We start from the raw sequence: 13,728 nt of genomic DNA on the forward strand, positions 1-13,728 counted from the left end.
TTAACCAAAGGCTGCCTGGGGGGGGGGGGGGAGATTTTCCTGGTCTTCACCTGGACACAAGCTCTGGACAGTCAGTAAGCTGGCTGAGAGGGCAGACCCAGGGAAAATCTCCCCTCCTATGTTGTTTTGCAGTCGACCTCCCTAAAAGCAGTGGGATTTCAAACAATGGCGAAAGCATCAAGGCTCCCTGATGTTGCAGTGATTCTTTGTGTCCTGAATATTGTGTCGGTTGTTAAGGGTTGGTTGTTTTGTGGCTGGTTAGATTAGTGATAGTAACTGTGGAGGGCTTTGCTTTTTCCAAAGGAAGGGCAAGGTCAATTGTGTTGATATTGAATGATGACCCTGTCAGGGTTCTGATCCAGACACCATTTCACTTGATTCGTATCTGGACGGAGGGCTCCCAAGGCATCGTTATCCACGATCAAGAAAGTAGACTCGCCAATAAATTTGTTGCGAGAACTCTGAAGAAAAGATCATATCAAATTCAGCTTTTATATTGCAAGTAACATGTAAAATTTGCGCAAAGATTTGGGTTTTTTACTCCCCCATAAATAGTGGCTGAAAGCACGAGTTTATAACAAGGGATCCTGAGATTTTGTCAAAATGGCGATAGTTTAGCCACTGCAAGGCAGTTGGTCACGTTGCCCCATCCGTCCCCCACTGCACCACTCCCGCAATAGCAAAATCTTTGCACAGTCCAAATATACAATTGCTCAACTCTGTGAGATTGGGCAGATTGCAGGATTTAGCCTGCCTGTTTCATCCAGAAAAGGTTTGCGTTTAAAGAATGTTTCTTTCTTGTGATTTTGTTTCTGAAACAAAATTGACATTTTTAATCTTGTAATGGGATTGTTTTGTAAATCCCACGAAAGGGATTATTAGCAGAGTGACAGGATTGTTATTGTGTTGAAAGTCTTTGAAACACAACCAACTCTTCTCCCCCAGACACACACACACAAACCTCCACCTGCAGATACCCCCCCTCCCCCCACCAGACACAGACACCAGCCCCCAACCGGACACGGGCACACACACACACACACACCCTCCAGCCACAGACACACACACAAACCTCCAGCTGCAGATACCCCCCCTCCCCCACCGGACACAGACACCCCCCCACCCCACCGGACCCATGCATTCACACACCCCCATCGGACACAGACACATTCATACCCCCTCCAGACACAGGCACACACACACCCTCCAATTCACAGGCACACATCCTGCCCTCCAATTCACAGGCACACACACCCCCTCCAATTCACAGGCACACACACCCCCTCCAATTCACAGGCACACATCCTGCCCTCCAATTCACAGGCACACACACCCCCTCCAATTCACAGGCACACATCCTGCCCTCCAATTCACAGGCACACACACCCCCTCCAATTCACAGGTGCACACACCCCCTCCAATTCACAGGTACACATCCTGCCCTCCAATTCACAGGCACACACACCCCCTCCAATTCACAGGCACACACCCTGCCCTCCAATTCACAGGCACACACACCCCCTCCAATTCACAGGTGCACACACCCCCTCCAATTCACAGGTACACATCCTGCCCTCCAATTCACAGGCACACACACACCCTCCAATTCACAGGTACACATCCTGCCCTCCAATTCACAGGCACACACACCCCCTCCAATTCACAGGTACACATCCTGCCCCTCCAATTCACAGGTACACAACTCCAGACATGGGTATGCCCACAACCCTCAGATGCAGAGACGCACATCCCCCCCAGGCACAGACACATATACACACACACACCCAGGTGCAGACACATACGCACACACCCCCAGGTGCAGACACATATACGCGCACACCCCCATGCGCAGACACATATACACACACACACCCCAGACGCAGACACATATACGCACACACTCCCAGGCGCAGACACATATGCGCACACAACCCCAGGTGCAGACACATATATACACACACACACACACACACCCAGGCACAGACATGTATACGCACACACCCCCAGGCGCAGACATGTAGACGCACACACCCCCAGGCGCAGACACATATACACACACACCCCCAGGCGCAGACACATATACACACACAACCTCAGGCGCAGACACATATACACACACACCCCCAGGCGCAGACATGTAGACGCACACACCCCCAGGCGCAGACATATATACACACACACCCCCAGGCGCAGACACATATACACAGACACACCCCCAGGCGCAGACACATATACACACACAACCTCAGGCGCAGACACATATACGCAAACACCCCCAGGTGCAGACACATATACGCAAACACCCCCAGGTGCAGACACATATACGCACACCCCCAGACGCAGACATATGTACACACACACCCCCAGGCGCAGACATGTATACGCACACACCCCCAGGCACAGACACATATACGCACACCCCCCCCAGGCGCAGACACATATACGCACACACCCCCAGGCGCAGACACATATACGCACACACCCCCAGGCGCAGACACATATACGCACACACCCCCAGGCGCAGACACATATACTACACACCCCCAGGTGCAGACACATATACGCACACACACCCAGGTGCAGACACATATACGCAAACACCCCCAGGTGCAGACACATATACGCACACACCCAGACGCAGACACATGTACACACACACCCCCAGGCGCAGACACATATACACACACACCCCCAGGCGCAGACACATATACTACACACCCCCAGGTGCAGACACATATACGCACACACCCCCAGGTGCAGACACATATACGCACACACCCCCAGGTGCAGACACATATACGCAAACACCCCCAGGTGCAGACACATATACGCACACACCCAGACGCAGACACATGTACACACACACCCCCAGGTGCAGGCACATATACGCACACACCCAGACGCAGACACATGTACACACACACCCCCAGGTGCAGGCACATATACGCACACACCCAGACGCAGACACATGTACACACACACCCCCAGGTGCAGGCACATATAAGCACACACACCCCCAGGCGCAGACACATATACGCGCGCACACACCCAGGCGCAGACACATATACACACACACCCCCAGGCGCAGACACATATACACACACACCCCCAGGCACAGACACATATACGCATACGCACACACACACACAGGCGCAGACACATATACGCACACACACACCCAGGCACAGACACATATACGCACACACCTCCAGGCGCAGACACATATACACACATGTACACACACACCCAGGCGCAGAGACAGAAGCATATGTGCACACATGTTTTTTAAAATACTTAATTTCATAGGTTAGGGAAATACTTGCTGACCATTGTGACAGCTTTCTGGATTACTGTAGATCACGGCGTATAAATCGACCCTTGAAGCATCAAAAAACTCTTTCCAAAGACTGGAGCTGACCTGTAGGCGGACTGTAAAATGTGAATTGCTAGTGTAGGTGGTCACCAGTTTCAATTGTGGAATAAAAACATAACAGGAATAATAAAGTTAAATCAATGTGACACATTTTATTGAATGAATTAATTATGTGAGGTGTCTTTAACCACAATCAAAACAGTTAAAAACCATCAAATTCATTATCGCAGCATCTAATTAATTCTGAGTCTTGGCAATGGCATCATTGTAGCAATCCCACTCTGGATCAGAATTGACACTTTTACTTTCAGAATCATCTCCACAACAAATCATCGTCCTCTCCATCCGTTGAACTGGAAGTTTGGCATTTTGTTTTTGGAATGATCTGATGATACTCTGTGCACTAGTACCATCCCACGATTTGAGGAGAAAACATCGATTGGGGCAGAACATACCTTTCCCCCCTTGCGAAGGATTTTCCTCAATCCACCTTCCATTCAGCGTGGACGGGATCCTTGAATGGCTTGGTGAACACGGACCCAAAGGTTAAACTACGGATGTTCGAACCCCTGGGATAACAGCAGTGTGGCCGCTATTTCTTTGCAGGTTCATCTCGATCTCATCAGCACCATGAGATCGGAACATGACCCACACCAATAAGGTGCGTTCTTGACGTAGGTTACCGGGATGCATATCCCACATGTTAATCCATAACGTCACTTCATCCCCATCCCGCTAACTGTTGACATGACCACACACAAACCCCATGTAGGGAATTTGATCTTCAGCATGGTGAAAATGAGCACAGGCTTTAATTTGTCCCATTGACCATTCGGGCTAATAACACCATGAATCATGCCTTTCTCATGCCCTGTGGTTTTCACTCAAGCTCTTTTTGAACACAGCTCGGTTGCTGGGCATATCGAAATTCACCGGTGTTCCATCAGTGTTGCTGATGTTTCAATGAGCTACTCGTGGTATTGCCGCTGTCTGACGAAGTGGTCACTTTGGCATCGCTGTCTCTCGGTAGTCTCTGAGCGATCTTGATCATCTGCCGCCATAACTAGATGTTTGCGTTCCACAAAGCAGCTCCTCAACTGGCAGTCGCTCGGAAATCTTCTTCAGGGCGCATTCCTCCTCCTCCCCTTCTTGCGTCAGTTTTTCCACGAACACCACAAGACATAGGAGCAGAATTAGGCCCATTGAGTCTGCTCCGCCATTCAATCATGGCTGATAATTTTCTCATCCCCATTCTCCTGACTTCTCCCCATAACCCCTGATCCCCTTATTAATCAAGATCCTATCTATCTGTGTCTTAAAGACACTCAATGATTTGGCCTCCACAGCCGTCTGCGGCAAAGACGTCCACAGATTCACCACCCTCTGGCTGAAGAAATTCCTCCTCATCTCTGTTTTAAAGGATTGTCCCTTTAGTCTGAGGCTGTGGCCTCTGGTTCTAGTTTCTCCAACAAAGAACAATACAGCACAGGAACAGGCCCTTCAGCCCTCCAATCCTGCGCCGACCATGGTACCTGCCTAATCTAAAACCGTCTGCATTTACGGAGTCCGCATCCTTCCATTTCCACCCTATTCATATATTTGTCTAGATGCCCCTTAAATGTCGCTATCGTACCTGCTCCCACCACCTCCCCAGGCAGCGCGTTCCATATATTTACCACCCTCTGTATAAAAACAAAAACTTGCCTTGCACATCTGTTCTCAACTTTTCCCCATGCACTTTAAATCTATACATGTCCCCTAGTACTTGACTCTCTTACCCTAGGGAAGAGCATCTGACTATCCACTCTGTCCATGCCACTCATAATCTTGTAGACCTCTATCAGGAGGAAACATCCTCTCCACGTTCACTCTATTCAGGCCTCTCCGTATTCTGTAACTTTCAATGAGATCCCCCCCCACCTCATCCTTATAAACTCCAGCGAGTACAGACCCAGAGTCCTCAACCAGATTCCCTCGACGCAAACATGGTTACTTGACAAGTTAGAAATGCCTTTTTAAGCTTGAAACCAACTTCGTACTTCATTCTCCTTACCGGAGGACCCATGCGCCGACTTCAAAGGTGAGTAAAACATAGAACAGTACAGCACAGAACAGGCCCTTCAGCCCTCGATGTTGTGCCAAGCATTGTCCGAAACCAAGATCAAGCTATCCCACTCCCTGTCACTCTGGTGTGCTCCATGTGCCTATCCAATAACCGCTTGAAAGTTCCTAAAGTGTCCGACTCCACTATCACAGCAGGCAGTCCATTCCACACCCTAACCACTCTCTGAGTAAAGAACCTACTTCGGATATCCCTCCTATATCTCTCACCCTGAATCTTATAGTTATGCCCCCTTGTAACAGCTACATCCACTCGAGGAAATAGTCTCTGAACGTCCACTCTATCTATCCCCCTCATCATCTTATAAATCTCTATTAAGTCGCCTCTCATCCTCCTCCGCTCCAAAGAGAAAAGCCCTAGCTCCCTCAACCTTTCCTCATAAGACCTATCCTGCAAACCAGGCAGCATCCTGGTAAATCTCCTTTGCACCCTTTCCAATGCTTCCACATCCCTCCTATAGTGAGGTGACCAGAACTGCACACAATACTCCAAATGTGGCCTCACCAGGGTCATGTACAGTTGCAGCATAACCCCGCGGCTCTAAAACTCAAGCCCCCTGTTAATAAACGCTAACGCACTGTAGGCCTTCTTCACGGCTCTATCCACTTGAGTGGCAACCTTCAGAGATCTGTGGACATGAACCCCAAGATCTCTCTGTTCCTCCACATTCCTCAGAACCCTGCCGTTGACCCTGCAATCTGCATTCAAATTTTTTCTAGCCAAATGAATCACCTCGCACTTATCAGGGTTAAACTCCATCTGCCATTTTTTGGCCTCGCTCTGCATCCTATCAATGTCTCTTTGCAGCCTACAACAGCCCTCCACCTCATCCACTACTCCACCAATCTTGGTGTCATCAGCAAATTTACTGACCCACCCATCAGCCCCCTCCTCCGAGTCATTGATAAAATTCACAAATAGCAGAGGACCCAGCACTGATCCCTGCACATATAGCAGAGGACCCAGTACAGTCTCCCTTAAGCGCACACTTCACTCGCTGGCAACCAGTCTAAAATTATTCCCAGCTTACCTGGGCGAGAGCTCCCACCTGCATTCTCCGTGCTGAGCGACAGATTCGGCATCTCCTCTGCTCAAGGTGCAGGCCAGGTGAATTCCCGTTGCACGTTGCTTACCTCTCGGGTTTTTCTGAGGTGAAAAATTGAGGCTAACTCCTGATGTGAGTACAGCACTTTCTTAGCAGAAAATAGTTTGGGGGGGGGGGGGGTCAATATATACGCCAACTGTAGGCCTAAGCATGGATTTTGGTGCTGAGAAAATGGGGATTTGTCTTGTATGCCGTGATCTACGGGACTTGTGCTTGAAAATGATTGAATTCCTAATGTTTTATTATTGAAATGCTGGTCGCTGGATCCTATCAATCATGCCCAGTGTTTCCTAATGTCTGTGCCATGGTTCAAGCAGTTTGCATAGTGGAGAGCAGTTACTCATGGACTGTAACCTGGAAATTGCAGCCCCACACTTACAGTGGTTGCTCAGCTACATTGAGCTAAGGTTACCTGACAAGTGAGCTCCTCATTCCACTGCAGAGATGTGTCTGATCTTTCTTGTGGGAGAATTCAGCTCCTCTTTCCTTCCCTCTACATTTTATTGGGAAGGTCTTAACTGTTCTGGATAGTATAATACTAATGTAGTCATTTCTAAAGTAGTGCCAATAGTTTGTTACATGAAAGTCCTCATTTCCCATCCGTTATTAATCCTAAAACTAGGATTGGATGACACGGTCATGTTTTCTGGCCATTTAAGTATAGCGGGAAAATGCTGGGTCTATTAGCAGGTTCACAAAGAGGCGGGTGTCTATTTTAGGAGTTGACTCGAAGCACCTTCTGAACGAATGAAGTTGTATAAAAGATTGTTTTCTATGCTTCAAGCTGCCCATTTAGAAACCAATGTACACACTCTGCCCACTAATCTCTGCTCCTCCCCTCCTCCTCTTGTGTCCTGAATAGTTCCTGCACACATTGCAAAATACTTTTTGAAACAGCAAGTCCTGTCATTTCAAAACTGAGATTTCCCCGCCAGTGCCAATGTTGAGCTCTTTATTCTGCAGCTAAAGTAGGTGGAAATCTGCGAGTCAGCATCCAGACTGTGATTAAGTGAAGCAGGTAACAAAACACATTTCAGTCTCGCCTCTATCCTGTCAGGATAGTGTTATTCCTTTGCTTCTGCTCATTTTTCCAGTTCCAGAAATTTATAATGTTAAATAAGTTACACTTGACCAGTGTTCGTCACATGAAGTGAGATCCTGTTCTCCCAGGCTGAGAACATCAGTCCTTCAGTGCCAATAACCCAGTGTGTTCTCATCGCAACCTGTTCCTCCCACTACTTTAATGAGCAGGGTTGCAGTTGACTGAACCATGTCGGTAACTCCACAAGCATGGTAGGTGCTAGTGTGTATGCCTGTGAATGGTGAGATTCGCTGTCATTCGGAAGGCCATCTCCATGGAATGGCAGCAGCCATTTCTGGCAATGTGTGATCCAGTCCATCCAACCCAGGAAACAAACAGTGCAGTGAAGAGCTCAATATCCATCCTTCAGCTGGGTGTCATGTTAGCTTTTACTACTAGGCCGAGAACAGGTGGCCATGAATTGACAGCCCCTTTGATATCGGGCTGATTTCCATCAATGGGAATAAGGGTACTGAATCGCGAGCACCCCCCCAACCCCTTGGTCTTAAAATAAAATCCTGTTGTTCTTAGACTCATTGTTTACTAAATTGGTGGTGAAGTGTTATTCTATAAGGCCTAGGGGTGACCGATTTTTACCACCCAGCAGAACAACAGAGCCCGTGCCTCCATTCTGCTAGCATCAAGCCGACCTCTGGGCCTCTTCCCGCGCACAAATGGTCAGAGCTGCCCACTTGTGCCTGGAAATCGCAATCGGTGTTTAATAGCTGGTGTAGCAGTTAATCTGTGCCACTGAATGAGGTCCTGACTGATTCAGCCGAACACCCTCATAAAGGCAAATTAGCGATCGGCAGGGTTGGCGTATGAATAGGCCAGGGTGCCACTCTCTGGTTTCAAAGCCCAGGGGGTCAGTCTCGCTGGGTATATTGAGTTCAATTTGGCCCTGATATTCTCCAGATACGAGAGTGATGTTAGGTGGGGATAACATGGGTGGGGGCATGCTTCAAATACACTTTTTGTGACGAAAACATGGCTTTTTATTGTATATTTGCTCATTTCTATATTAATATTTTCTTATTTTATGTTGTTATTGTCTATCTGTGGACTATGCTGGCTGTGTATATCTCTGTGCTGTTTATTCCCTGTTCTCAGCACACTAAAAATTTGAATTTTTTAATAAGAGTTTGAAGCTTACTTTTGAAAGAAGCCGGTGTTTTGTGATTCATCAGATGGATTGTAACTGCCTTGGAGTCAACCAGACTCTCTCCCATTTTATCACCTTAGAAACTTCCTTCGACATTCAAAATAGTTCACGATACTTTCTAAAAAGCTGCAGTATTATCTGACCATTGCCACTGCCTTTCCTGAAATCCATTTCAATGGGGTGTGAAGGAATCCAATTTTTATTTTTAAAACTATGAAAATATCTGAACTGAAGATGGTAGCGGCCTATCATATGAAGCCTTCCCATCACTGATTTAATGGGTGGTAAGAATTTACCTTCTGGCTCATATTGCCCAAGAAAGTTTGAATTATTTTAATGTGTTGCAACAGTCAGATGCTAAAGCGGGATAAATGTGCAACAAATCCTCGGCAAGCCCTTAAAAACGGACTGTTCTTTTTACAAATTGATATTTCAATTGTAGTGTTTTGTCAAAATGTATTCAGTCTGTAACTCTGTAGTCTATATAGCTTTCGCTATCATGGGAAACTGCTCAAGAATAAATTGTACTTATTAAATATCACAGCAGCATTGCATTTATTTTCTGCTCCATCGCCAATGTTCCAAGTAATGTTTAGTTTGACGTTTTATTATTTGCCCACTGGTCAATCCTTGTGTGTTTCCATCAGCAGTTACTGTAGCTTCTAGCCCCACCTTCCTGGCAGACTTGAAGCTGAGCATTGTGGTAAATCCACATGTGGATTAATTATGGTTTCAAGAATGTTAGTTCCATCTTCATAAAATCCCAGCAGTGCAGAAAGAGGCCTTTTGGCCCATCGAGTCCTCACCAGTCCTCTGAAAGAGCACCCCCCACCCCCCCAGATCCACTCCCGCGCCCTACCCCCATAATCCCACCTAACCTGCGCATCTTTGTTCAGGGGCAATTTAGCGTGGTCAATCCACCTAATCAGCACATCTTTGTTCAGCGGCAATTTAGCATGGTCAATCCACCTAACCAGCAGACCTTTGGGTTGTGGGGGTGAAACCCACGCAGACAGGGAGAATGTGCAAACTCCACACGGACAGTGACCCAGAGCCGGGATTGAACTTGGCGCCGTAGGAAACAGTGCTAACCACTGCGCCACCGGCACATCTTTGGACTGTGGGAGGAAACCCACGCAGACACGGGGAGAACGTGCGGACTCCGCACAAAATGGGGCGATTACCTCCGTTACATACAAGTAACGGATGTCTTTAGTTATAAACAAACAAAAGAGGTACCAGGATCAGAGGATACTATACCCAAAACTCCAATGTCGGGAGGTGGTAAGGTCTAAATTGTACTTATTAAATATCACAGCAGCATTGTCGTGAAAAACCTGTTGAAAATGGTATTGGAAGGTGCATAATCCTTATCCTTCATCATCACCACTTCTGATTTTAAGTTGACAAAGTTGCTTGTCCTCATTCCAACACAAACTCTGCCAAAATTATTCACGATCTGTGTAGACCACTAACTTTTGGAAATTTGAGTCGAAATGTCCATCCTAAATCCTTATGTGACAAAACTGAAACAGATCAATAATATCACTTGTGGCATTCTAATTAGCACATTTTTACAAAACTACACACAATCAGGAACTCGCATACAAGTTCCGAATTACAGGAGACCTCCGAAACATTGGATCATTTTCATTCGAACACAGATCATGTTTAAACTTATGAAGCAATGGAATAGGTTAAACACACAGATTTAAGCCACCAGTTGAGGGCGTCTTTTTAAAAAGATACGGTGCATTTCCCAACCTCAGGCAGCCCGAAGTAGCTTCCAGCCAATGAGGTCCTTTTGAAGTGTAGCCAAGTTTTGTCACAAATTAAATGTGGCAGCAGAATTGTTCAGGGCAAGCTCCCACTCACAGCAATGACGACATAACCAAGTCATCTGGTTTACAAATGTTACTTGCGAAGTAGGTTTTGCCAGGACAGCAGGGAAAAGATATCTCCTTTTCTTTTTTTAAAAATAAATTTAGAGTACCCAATTCATTTTTTCCAATTAAGGGGCAATTTAGCGTGGCCAATCCACCTACCCTGCACATCTTTGGGTTGTGGGGGTGAAACCCACGCAGACACGGGGAGAATGTGCAAACTCCACACGGGCAGTGACCCAGAGCCGGGATCGAACCTGGGACCTCGGCGCTGTGAGGTAGCAGGGCTAACACACTAGGGGCAGTGGGATTAGTTTGGGGATGGATACAGGGCTATGGGGAGAGAGTGGGGCAATGGGATTAGTTTGGGGATTGATACAGGGCTATGGGCAGAGAGTGGGGCAGCGGGATTAGTTTGGGATTGATACAGGGCTGTGGGCAGAGAGCGGGCCAGTGGGATTTGTTTAGGGATCGATACAGGGCTGTGGGAAGAGAGCAGGGCAGTGGGATTTGTTTGGGGATTGATACAGGGCTATGGGGAGAGAGTGGGATTATGTTGGGGATTGACACAGGGCGATGGGGAGAGAGTGGGGTACTGGGATTAGTTTGGGGATCGATAAAGGGCCATGGGGAGAGAATGTTGCACTGGGATTAGTTTGGGATTGATACAGGGAGAGAGTGGGGCAGTGGGGTTAGTTTGGGATTGATACAGGGAGAGAGTGGGGTTAGTTTGGGGATTGATACAGGGCTATGGGGAAAATGTGGGTCAGTGGGATTTGTTTAGGGATTGATGCAGGGCAATCAGTTGAAAGCAGGAGAGTGGGATTAGTTTGAGGAATGTCTAAGGCTATGGAGAGAGGGGGTCACTGTAGTTTTGGATTGATACAGGGCTACGGGGAGAGAGCGGGTCAGAGGGATTATGTTGGGGATTGACACAGGGCGATGGGGAGAGAGTGGGGCACTGGGATTAGTTTTTTTTTAATTTAGATTAGCCAATTATTTTTTCCAATTAAGGGGCAATTTAGCGTGGCCAATCCACCTACTCTGCACATTTTTGGGTTGTGGGGGCGAAACCCACGCAGACACGGGGAGAATGTCTGGGATTAGTTTGGGGATTGATAAAAGGGCTATGGGGAGAGAATGTTGCACTGGGATTAGTTTGGGATTGATACAGGGAGAGAGTGGGTCAGTGGGATTAGTTTGGGGATTGATACAGGGCTATGGGGAAAATGTGGGTCAGTGGGATTAGTTTGGGATTGATACAGGGCTATGGGGAGAGAGCGGGGCAGTGGGATTAGTTTGGGATTGATACAGGGCTATGGGGAGAGAGCGGGGGCAGTGGGATTAGTTTGGGATTGATACAGGGCTATGGGGAGAGAGTGGGGCAGTGGGATTAGTTTGGGGATTGATACAGGGCTATGGGGAGAGAGTGGGGCAGTGGGATTAGTTTGGATTGACACAGGGCTATGGGGAGAGAGTGCAGTGGGATTAGTTTGGCATTGATACAGGGCTATGGGGAGAGAGTGGAGCAGTGGGATTAGTTTGGGATTGATACAGGGCTATGGGGAGAGAGCAGGGCAGTGGGATTAGTTTAGGAATTGATGCAGGGCTATGGGGAGAGCAGGAACAGTGAGATTAGTTTGGGATTGATACAGGGCTGTGGGGAGAGAGCAGGGCAGTGGGATTAGTTTAGGAATTGATGCAGGGCTATGGGGAGAGCAGGAACAGTGAGATTAGTTTGGGATTGATACAGGGCTGTGGGGAGAGAGCAGGGCAGTGGGATTATGTTGGGGATTGATAAAGGGCGATGGGGAGAGAATGTTGCACTGGGATTAGTTTGAGATTGATACAGAGAGTGGGGCAGCGGGATTAGTTTGGGAATTGATACAGGGCTATGGGGAAAATGTGGGTCAGTGGGATTAGTTTGGGGATTGATACAGGGCTCTGGAGAGTGTGTGGGACAGTGGGATTAGTTTGGGGATTGATACAGGGCTATGGGGAGTGCGGACAGTGGGATTAGTTTGGGGATTGATACAAGGCTATGGGGAGAGAGTGGGGCAGTGGGATTAGTTTGGGATTGATGCAGGGTTATGGGGAGAGCGGGGCAGTGGGATTAGTTTGGAGATTGATGCGGGGCTATGGGGATAGAGCAGGACTGTGGGATTAGTTTGGAGATTGATACACGGCTGTGGGATTAGTTTAGAGATTGATACACGGTTATGGGGAGAGAGCGGGTCAGTGGGATTAGTTTCGGGAATTGATACAGGGCTATGGGGAGAGAGCGGGGCTGTGGGATTAGTTTGGGGATTGATGCGGGGCTATGAGGAGATAGTGGGGCAGTGGGATTAGTTTGGGGATTGATGCGGGGCTATGGGGATAGAGCAGGACTGTGGGATTAGTTTGGAGATTGATGCGGGGCTATGGGGATAGAGCAGGACAGTGGGATTAGTTTGGGGATTGATGCACGGCTATTGGGAGAGCGCGGGGCAATGCTCAATTCATAGAGCCAAAAAATTTTGTTGAATCATCGAATGGTTCCAGCATAAGAGGCCATGTGGCTCCCAGTGTCCTTGTCGGCTTGCTGAAAATGCAATCCATCCACCGCCGTTCCCCTACAGCATCTTCTTCCTTGCTAGACTAATGCATAGCATTCTTTTAGTACCTCAGTCAGGCCATGTCGCCACAAGTAATTCCCCTTTATAACCTCAACCTTTTTTACTATTTATGTTGCGCTACCAACCCCAAGGTACAGTGGGACTGTACCTGATCTGTCCTCCTTCAAAAGACAGCCCATTGTTAAGTTAGTCTTGCCTGCAAACCTTTCATTCTATTTTACCTGGGTCAGATCTGTTCTTGCCCAACTGAAATTGGCTTTTCCATGGATAATGTAAAGCATCTGACACTATGATCACAGACCCAGACCCTTATAATGTTCTCTGAACAAGACTGGACCCATCTTATTCCTCAGATCCAGCAGTGCCTCTTTACACACTGAAGAATGT

Source organism: Scyliorhinus canicula, chromosome 28 (assembly GCF_902713615.1).
Source record: "Scyliorhinus canicula chromosome 28, sScyCan1.1, whole genome shotgun sequence".
In the NCBI taxonomy this organism is placed as follows: Eukaryota; Metazoa; Chordata; class Chondrichthyes; order Carcharhiniformes; family Scyliorhinidae; genus Scyliorhinus; species Scyliorhinus canicula.